The sequence below is a fragment of the Odocoileus virginianus genome, unplaced genomic scaffold, assembly GCF_023699985.2.
Source record: "Odocoileus virginianus isolate 20LAN1187 ecotype Illinois unplaced genomic scaffold, Ovbor_1.2 Unplaced_Contig_16, whole genome shotgun sequence".
Classification (NCBI taxonomy): domain Eukaryota; kingdom Metazoa; phylum Chordata; class Mammalia; order Artiodactyla; family Cervidae; genus Odocoileus; species Odocoileus virginianus.
The window spans coordinates 416,018-426,175 of NW_027224333.1; the positions used below are offsets into that span (position 1 = coordinate 416,018).

Here is a 10,158-nt window from a genome sequence, read left to right on the forward strand (position 1 = left end):
AACAGTGCCTAGACTATAACAAGAGCCCAGTAAATGTTTGGTGTTATTATTATTATCTTTACTTTTATAGGACTGTGTGGTAACTTTTTAATGCAAATGACAGTCCCTTGAGTAGATATTAAGCATACTGACCAGCCTCCAGATATTTTTCTGAATCTCCCTCAAGGAGTTTACCAGTTAGTAGAGAGACCAAAGTAGAAACAAGTAGTTTCTTGAAATAGAGGCACACCCAACATATCCTGGGAAACCTTGAGGTCTGAGCACTCCAGCCTGTGTGGACCAACAAGAAAAGGTCTCCAGATGAGGAGGCATTGAACTGAAGCTTGTGTATGGCCATTCTCCTGATCTGTGGTGTATGGAGGCCAGGAGGGAGGGCCTTAATCACACTTGGAAGAGTGTCTTGAGTTTGATATTTGCACAGATAAGATGTTCCGTGTCTTGATTCCCTAAATATTGTAGGTTTCCCAAAGTCTGCACTCAATCAAAGTAGGTCTCCTTTACTTACATCACACTGCTTTATATTCCCATGATTGTCAGAGGCTTTTGGTAATAATTTTGTGACCAAAACTTTACTCATCAGATATTGGGAGAGTGATGGTTCTGAAAATCATGAGAATTAAGCCATCTTAAATTCCTGTCCACTCTTTGCACACAACTACTTATCTCATTATTCTGCCAAATTCAAGCAAATTTAAAAACCAGATGTTTCCCAAACAAACTAAATGAGCTCTAATTCAGTGCTTATTCTAATGGCTAAAGATCTGATTATTTTTCTCCTCCTTTCTCACTTGGCTAACACAACCACTTTTATGTAACTTCAGAAGCAGCAAATAACTATTCTAATTTCTGCAGAATTGCCTTGATTTAGACAACTCAGCTGATTTAATCCTAGAGTCACCATCTCTTCATCTTGCATGTTTTTTTTAACAGCCTGGTCACTCCCCAAGCTGTTTAGAGTTTTCTGATGCAGTTGATACAGGAAGTGAAAAGCCTTTTGTATGAGGTCCTATAGCAAGTTTGCTAACTTTGAGATGTGAGCTTTTGGGTTTTCTTTCTCAGTGATGTTTTTAAAATGCATACAGACTCAGACATTTGTCCAGAGTCTCATTCTTTCTGTATGTTAGGTTTTGAACACACAGCATGACTCAGTGTTGGTGGTGTTTTCCAGAGTAGGGTTTCTCAACATGACCAGTGCTGACATTCAAGGCTGGGTCATTCTTTGTTGTGGGGGTCTGTCTTGTGCATTGAGGATGGTCAGCAGCATCCCTGGTCTCTCCTCCCTACTAGATGCTGATAGTACCACTTCAGGTCTATCTGCATCCCCGCATGGTGACTCCAGACGTTGCCATATGTGCCCTAGAAAGCACTGCTGCCTGGTTGAGTACCCCCTGCTCTAAAGAAACACAATTCGGTAAAGAAATGCCTAGAGTGGAATTAGCAAGGAGAGGTTCAGAGTTGGAAGTTGCTATATACGGGTGGCCCGGCCTTACAAAGAAGGTAGAAGGGAGACATTCCGAGGGAGGTTTTCCGATGCTCTGGCTGCCAGTGAGCCCATGCTGCCCTTCTTTCTGGTGGCTTTACTCTCCTTCTGCCCTTAGAGTGATCTCAGAGGTGGCAAAGAACAGCCTCTGGGGGGGTGTCAGATAGAAGGCAGGGGCCATGGAGCATAGCCATAGTGAGAAAGGTGTTCAGCTGGCTCTGTGTCGGCGATGGCACGTTGACGCAAGGCAGTTGTGTTCGACTTTGGAGCCTTTGGCAGGGAAAGCTTTCATATTTTCAAATTCTGTATCAGTCCCTGCTTCCACCTGTGTAGTGTTCCCTTTGTGGGTCTTTAGAGCCAGGAGAAGGCTCCCCCTTTCTGAATATGAGTGGTAGAACGTGTTGACATAAAAGGACTCAGAGATGGACATTAGTACTACTTATAGATGAAGAAATTGAGGCATAGAGAGGCAAGAAACTCATCCAAGTTTCCACAGCAGATAGGCCAAGGTCACGATTGTGACCCCAGAACCCCCACATTCCACAGACAAATTCGAAGCATGGAAAATTCTTTGAAGAGGAAAACAAGATCTGGCTGTTCTGAGGGAGATATTTAACATTGTTGTAAAATTTTTTTGATTAAGAAAAAGAAAATAAATGCTGCACCTTGGGCTATTTTTTGTTGACCCTAGGGCCTGTTATTTGTAAGGGGCCTTCACTGATCTTGATTTTTTTGATGGGTGATTCAGGCATGATTTATTGAGGGAGGTATTTTGGGACCTAAATGACCATTTCTTTTCCGTCACCCCAACCTGTCCTGTCCTCACCATTCCCAGCCCTATCTTATTCCTCAAGCATTATCTATTTCTAGAAGAGTCAGGTGTTTCAGATGAAGACTGGATGGATAGCCATTCCCTTCTCCAGGGGATATTCCTGACCCAAGGATTGAACTCGCATCTCCTGCATTATAGGCAGAGTTTTTACTGTCCGACCTACCAGGGAAGCCCATCTTCTCTCTCAAGTATTATTTATTTCTAGAAGAATCAGGTGTTTCAGATGAAGGCAGGATGAATTCTTCCCAGCAGGGAAGTGTTTTGGAATAAGTAAATTTCAGCTAGTGACTCCCTACTGATAAGGCTCTAGACCAAATGGGAGCAAAGGAAATTATAAGGCAAATCACAAAACAACAACTAAAAATTCCAATTAACGAGAATTTCACAACAAACACAGGCTGATGGCTGTTTTATTTAAGCAATGTGGAACACAGCTAGAGGCCACTATGTTCTGGAAATGTGGGAAATTGGTTGAAATCATTTTTCTCTTGTGGTCCCCATGTTGAGCCACAATCGAATCCCTTTTAAGAAAAATCAATACAGTTCTTTGCTATTTTGTATTCTTTTTAAAGCCTTGACCTTAAACTCAGTCTTTTTAGCAAGTGTTTATTGCTAAGGGGCAAACTTCAGAGATGGGAGAAAATTCAGTGTTTTTGTGTTGAGTTGTGAGAGGAAGTGGTCAATTTGACTGTGTTTGTAAATAAAATGAACAACTTGACCTTTTCCCCTTGTATTTTTGTATTGAAAGAAGTATAATATGCCTTGATAATGATGATTAGTACAATGGCCATATAGTTTCTAAATGACTGGAATGGAGAAACGTTTTATTTCATTTCAAATTGTTCAAATAGCATATGTCCTTTTACTGGAGGTAAACTTCGTGGATATGCAAGTGTGTCTGTCAGTGTGTGTACTTTCAAGCACGCAGGTAGCCATTTATCCTATGTTGTGCTGTTGGTTTGAACCACAAAATAGAAAAGAATGTAAATATTTCCCAACGCTTACAGGCAGTCAGCCACTCTCAGAGATGGACGAAAGTTTGTTATTTTTTTCTTTATCTTTCCATCAGCTTACACTTTGGCCTAATTCCAGTGAAACCCTAGGTCAAGGGCCGCCCCCGCCTTCTACCTCCAGTGTGGATGTGGCTGGTAGAGGACTGAAAATAAATGACCTTTTTTTTTTGGAGCTAAAAGTGTCTCTTATAAGCAGAAAAATCAATTTAGCAGAACTCTGGATTTGTCTATTTTAAAAGAACACTAGAAGGGAAACCATTTTGGAGTGTGTGATTCAGCCTGAGGAAGAGAAGGGTGTTTCTAGGGTTCTTAGAAAATTCCCATACAGGATCGTACTTCCTGGAGTGCTTGGAAAATAACTTGTAATGGATAGTTGAGATATTCAGTTTTAACCAGCAAGTCTGTTTGTTTCATCTTTTGTTTAAAATCTTTGAATTCCTAGGAGTTGCTTTTCTACCTCAGGAGGCAGTATATAGAGCAGCACTGTCTAGTAAAACTCTGGGAGGTAAAAGAAATCTTCTGCATCTTTGCAGTGCAATATGGTAGCCACTAGCCACATGTGTCTTGTGTGACTGAGGAACTGAATTTGAAAATTAATTTCATTTTCGTTTAAAAAAATTTGAATATCCACTTGAGGATCTTTACTGAACAGTGCCAAGTGTAGAGCATAATTACCAGTCAGCATATGTCTTTGATTTTAAATATTCCATTATATTATCACCCTAAATTTTGATTTGTAAAATGTGACAACTATTACTCTTTCTAACTAAATGACGATTACTTCCAGGTAATCCTTCATTTCCCATCCTCTTTGCATGCTCACAATGCATATATTATAATAACATGTCTTACACTTTTATTCTAATTTTGCTGCTGCACAGTATTGTTAAAGGACTCTTGCCTTCCAAATAGCTCATTATCCAAGAGCCATATATCTGGCAAAGAGTAATAAGAATTACTCATGAATTTAAGATGCCAATCTTGAGTTTTCTTTTAAATTGTTTTCAATTTAATAAAACCAAACTTCCATAAAAAAAATAGGGGGTTATGAAAATAGAGCCTAGAAATTAGCATGTTAAATTGCATTTTCCTTTGCCCTTTCTAATAAGGGAACTGTGAGCATTTTCTGGTTAATTGGAATGGGTATTGACTGAAGTTGAACTCTTCAGATGATTCAGACCTGAAGTAATTAAGCATAGAAGAGAAAAATATACATTATAGCCAGTTGAAGCCCAAAAGTAAAATTAGATAATTGACTAATTTTAAGTGGGCAAGTAGTTTAGGTATTATTTGAATCAAAAGAGAACCAACCCATTTAATTTGAAGTCATCACAAGCCTCCTCTCTTTAAGGGTTTAGGACTTAGACACTGAGTTTTCTCTTTGACCTGCCTGCTCTTTGAATCCAGCTAATCTTTGATAGAATTTCAGTAGGAGCTGCTTTGGTGATCATTTCTATTTTACTTTATTTTTGTTGTTTCTAAATTCTTTTTCCTTAACTTTACAATGCTCATATCTTCTTTGTTGTTTGACTGTATTATTCGTTTTTGTTCCTGCTAAAGCCAGTTGCGCCTTTCCTTTCACCCTTCTTTGGTCCGAATATTTCTCTGAAAAATCAAGTACATATGGACTGATTTCTGCTGGGAATTTACCTGAAGGGGACTCACCAAGATCCAAAACTCACATCAAAGGGAACTGAAGGAAGGAGATGTGTCTGAATTGAAGCAGAAAAAAGGGAAAACAAACTTTAAAAATTAAATTTGTTCTTGATTACAGAAGTAATTTATTATGTTTTTTTGTAGAAAAATTGGATCTTCATACAAACAGATGTATCTTCCTTCTAGTTTTTTTTCTACACACATTTATATATGTGTGTTCAGATTATCTACACATTATGAAAAGTGAAGTGTTAGTCACTCAGTCGTGTCCGACTCTGTGACCCCAAGGTCTGAGGCTACAGTCCATGGGATTCTCCAGGCATGAATACTGGAGTGGGTTACCATTCTCTTCTCCAGGGGATCTTCCCCACCCAGGGATCAAACCTGAGTCTCCTACATTGCAGGCAGATTCTTTATGGTCTGAGCCACCAGGGAAGCCCTGTTTACATGTTATGGCTACACATAATATTCACATTTGATATGCAGTCTTGGTCTTAAATTTTACTTTATCACATTTTTTTCCACTAATAAATTTTCTTCTAGAGATACTTTTTACCACATAATTCCTTCAGATACATATAGACAAATTTCAGAGATGCAGGTTCTCAGTAGAATACATAATCATCATCTTTGAACATGTCTTACCATACATTTTGATGACTCTCTTTGGGTAATTCCTAGACATATATTTGCACCCTGGAAAAGTTGCATATTGAAGCCCTCACCAACAAGGAGTGAATGAGAGCAGAACAGATTTTAAAGGTATTAGTGACATGGGAGTGGTTGTGGTGAGATGAGAATTTCCTTGAGGTTATCTCCTCAACTTCATCTGTATTTTTAGCTTAATTCCAAAGACATAGCACACCTTTGTCAATAATATACTCTTGTGTTTCTTTTTTTGCTGATTTAAGAAGTTTTTATATATGTTTGTGTTTATTAGTATATTTATGATCAGTGTTGCTATTTATTTCAGCCTATACTTTGAGTCTTGGTCATTAGTATCTAGTGATTTTTCTTCCATATTTTATTCAAAAACATAAAACATTGGGCAACTAAGCTTGAGTTTGAATGAATTAGAAATGCTATTTTTTATTTAATTTACATCAGCTTTGTTACATTACCTGGTGATACTTTGTGTTACACTAGGTAGCCACACACATCTACATGTAGTTTGTCGACTGCAGTCATCTGCTACATATAGGCAATCAGGAAATAAAATAACCTCAAAGTGACTAGAACTTCCAGAATAACAATCCAAAGGTCAATGTACTTTATTTTGTTAGGAAGAAAATGTATACAAAGTAACCTACATATTAGAAGATTTAAATATACACTAACAAAAAGAAAGAATTGCCTGGAGCAGAAAGGAATGGTTAGACTGACAACGTAATATCAGGTAATTTAAAACAGGCATCAGAGCTTTATTGCTTCTAAATTTCCAAGACAACTCGCTTCAGTGATGGATGTTCATATGTCTCATTCTGGACCATCAAATAGATCCTATGTTGTGGTTAACATGCATGTCCATTATAGAAGACTACGATGAAAAATGGTTTGTTAAAACATATGTTTGGGCATTTAATACAGAAATTTCAGTTTCTTGTCACTTACGCAGGACACCTCATTCCATAGTGAGCAGTCCTCAGTCCAGAGCCTGAACTTTTCCCTGTAATTCAAATATGTGGTTTGAATATATGTATATAATTTGAATTATTTTAAAACTAGAATACTTTTGTCAGTGACCTTCCCAAATAGAGAATCCTCTTATATCAGAAAACTTGAAAGCAACTCCAGTCTGATTTGAAATTTTGTGTTCTTTTCAATATCACACATAGTTTTCAAGTGACATCATTCCTTACATCCTTAAAATGTTTCTCAGTACGAATAAACATAATGGCAATATTTTCATGAGCCGTGGAAGACAAAGTGTGGTGGGGGCATATATTTTGGAGACTATACCAGGATATATATTTCTATCTTTGTACTAGAATTTTTTTTTTCAGGAAAGTCATAGACAAAACAATTCTCCTTAGTCCTGACCATATAAGCGTTACATTGTTGGAAGAGAAAGTTTGCTGGCATGACAAAAATGACAAGGCTCTTGATGTCGATGTCATGACCCACTAATCAATTATTACCCACAATTGAAAGACACTAGCATGGAAATAGAGTGCATCATTCATCTAGAGATAGATGGTTCCAAGGTTGGTTATTTCAGGGGCACCGAAGACCTAGAGACTTTCTGCCTTTCTACTTGTCCCTCCTGGTTACAAGACGGCAGACACAACTCCAACTATCACATCCTCAAACAAATAGATCCAAAGACAGAACAGCACTTTGCCCTAGCATGTGTATACACAGTTTTTTGGGGTTTTTTAATGTATTTATTTTTTAATTGAAGGATAATTGCTTTATATGCTCGGTAACAACTTAGGTACACAGTTTTAACTAGGGGGTAATTCTTTTCCCCAGAAGCTCCGCCTCTCCTATTAGATTTCCCTTTTGGCCTCATTCATTGTTCAGGTTCCAACACAACCAATCCCTAAACCAATCACTAACAAAGGAAACACATGCCACATTTGGTGTGGATATATGGTATTTTGTAGTAATTGATGCTGTAATTGGAGGAGTGAGCATTTGTTCTGTGGGACAGGAGAGGGGACTCCTCCCTCCTGAATTTGTGGAAAGTCTGATGCTGGGATTAATTCCAGCACTGCCAACAAGGACCGAGTGGTGAGGAAAACTGTTGGACACATGGCTAATGATGTCTGCCTGGGTCAGAAAGATCCCCTGTAGAAAGAAATGGCAACACACTCCAGTGTTCTTGCCAAGATAATCCCATGGACAGGGGAGTCTGGCAGTCCATGGGGTCGCCAAGAGTTGGACATGACTGAGCGACTAGCACTTTCTTTCATATTTGCCAAGGCATTTTGACAATACTTCTGTCATGGTTTTAACACTATTAGGCTTTCTCTTATCATTATTTGTGAGCTTATTTTAGCCCTTCGGTAGATTCTAGATTCCTTAAGGATGGGGACTTACCATTTTTATCAGGACATGGAATAATGCCTTACCCTAGAGGGCGATTAATAAATATATACTAAATTGATTAGAATTGGCCTATGTCAGTTGATTAAAAGCTTTCTTTCTGACTTTTTTATTTATTCTAAATTCTTTAAAATCAGGTTATCTGCTTGAATATTGACACCCTCCCAGTGATGTTTATTCATTTCAGAAAATGATTAAGGGGCCTTAATCATAAAGGTATTGGAATAAAGTTACTGTGGGTACTGTGTAATATAAACCCTAAAAAAACTGTTTACAATTCTGTTTGGGTGTAGGAGGAAAAAAGAATTCAAATATAAATATAAGTGGGAAAGTAAAGCTGTACTGAGTCCATTTTATGCATCTGTTAACATTTTGAAGACTATACAGTAGAATTTATCATCTTAAAGATTATAAAGTGTGAAAGAAATGACTTGTATATAAAACTGCTGTGATTCCCTATTTGAAGCTCTGTTTAATAAAAGTTTTCTTAGGAAAATACCTCAAAGATTTAAAATTCAGTACATTATTTTATGTATCACATAATTTCATTAAAAAATTGCTTTCAGTAGAATGAGATCAAAAGACCAGATTTTGGTTACTAATGTGGTGTGAGGTATAAAACCACTGCTCCAAGTTTTCAGTTGTTTTGTAATATAAACATTTCAGAAAAGCTTATCTTTTTAATGTAAAGAATTCTTCATATAAACTTCCCTTCATTTGGTTCTGGCTTCCCAGGTGTTTCAGTGGTAAAGAATTCTCTTGCCAATGCAGGAGATGCAGGTTCGATCCCTGGGTGGGGAAGATTCCCTGGAGGAGGAAATGGCAACCCACTCTAGTATTCTTGCCTGGGAAATCTCATGAACAGAGGAGCCTGGTGGGCTACCATCCATGGGGTCACAAAGAGTCGGACATCACTGAGCAACTGAACAACAACGTTTTGTTCTGGCTCGGTGACTATATACTTGTTTATAATTTTTTACACTACCAACTATTACAACTACTATGTAAATTCCTATTTTTTAAAAGTTTTGAGATGGTGTAATTCAAATTGTCTCTAAAAAGAAATATAGTCCTCAATTGCCTGCAGAATGGTCAATTTGTAGGTGTAAATGAGCAGTTCCTATCTTATTCAAGAAGATCCATTTATAGTATCTTCTTTCCAGTTACATGAAATTTTAAGTTTAATTCAGCACAAAGTCAGGAATGATTTTTAAAACTTTTTATTGTTTGCTTATTTTTAGTTACAGAATTTACTAAGTAAGGTGGTGGTAGGAAAAAATCTTTGTGTTCTTGTGTCTTTCTGAAAGCAACTGAAGTATTTACTTCAGGTCTCTTCTCATTTTCTGATCTTTTAATCCTGGAAAAAAATTGCAAAACAAGCAAGTAAAACAATTTACAAATATTCTTAGTGAATACCATTTATAGTAACAAATATGGCTTCAATTTTGCCAAAACAATATTCTAGCCGTTGAAGTTGAACTCTATAATTTTCAAACTTTCTTTGTTGTCTCATAGTCATTAGATAAGAGGTGTCCAGGATGGAGGCTCCTGCCTTCAGAATACTTAAAACAATTATTGAATAATGAAATAACAATTGCTGCCTTTTGTTGAGTCCTTTCTGCACGGTCATTTCTGAACTCGTCACTTTATTTTCTTAAGACAACTCTAAGATGCTGTCACTATTTAACTCTAATTTTAGATGGGAGTTTTAAAGAGTTCAAACTAACTATGCAAAATCACATTTCCATGAATAGCTCTGGCAAGGTTTATAAAGCTCATGACATTAATTATTAATAAAGAGATAAATGCATTTTTTGGAGATAAACACATTTTCTATACAAAGAGGTAACCTGTACCTTAGACTAGAATAATCAACTGTAGGCACCAGATTATCTGGGATACAATCATTTTTCAAATGTGCTCCATATTTTCCACAAATATGCCTGTGTTCTCCACAAATATGCCCATAGTTTTGAAGCCTTATATAACATATAATTTTTCTTGGAAAACTATGGCATTTGTTCTTAGACAAAGGCTTGAAAGTTATCGGATTTAGTTACTTTCTCTCATTTTAAAGAGAAAACACCCATATAGTTGAAGTGACTTGTTAAATAGCATCTCCTTTTTAG

General features: G+C 37.1%; 1 protein-coding gene across 4 annotated transcripts in view; it reads left to right on the forward strand.

Moving 5' to 3' along the window:
* The window catches only part of ARHGAP6 (Rho GTPase activating protein 6), a 511,877-nt gene that overhangs the window by 360,791 nt on the left and 140,928 nt on the right, over positions 1-10,158 (forward strand). The window lies entirely within an intron of this gene.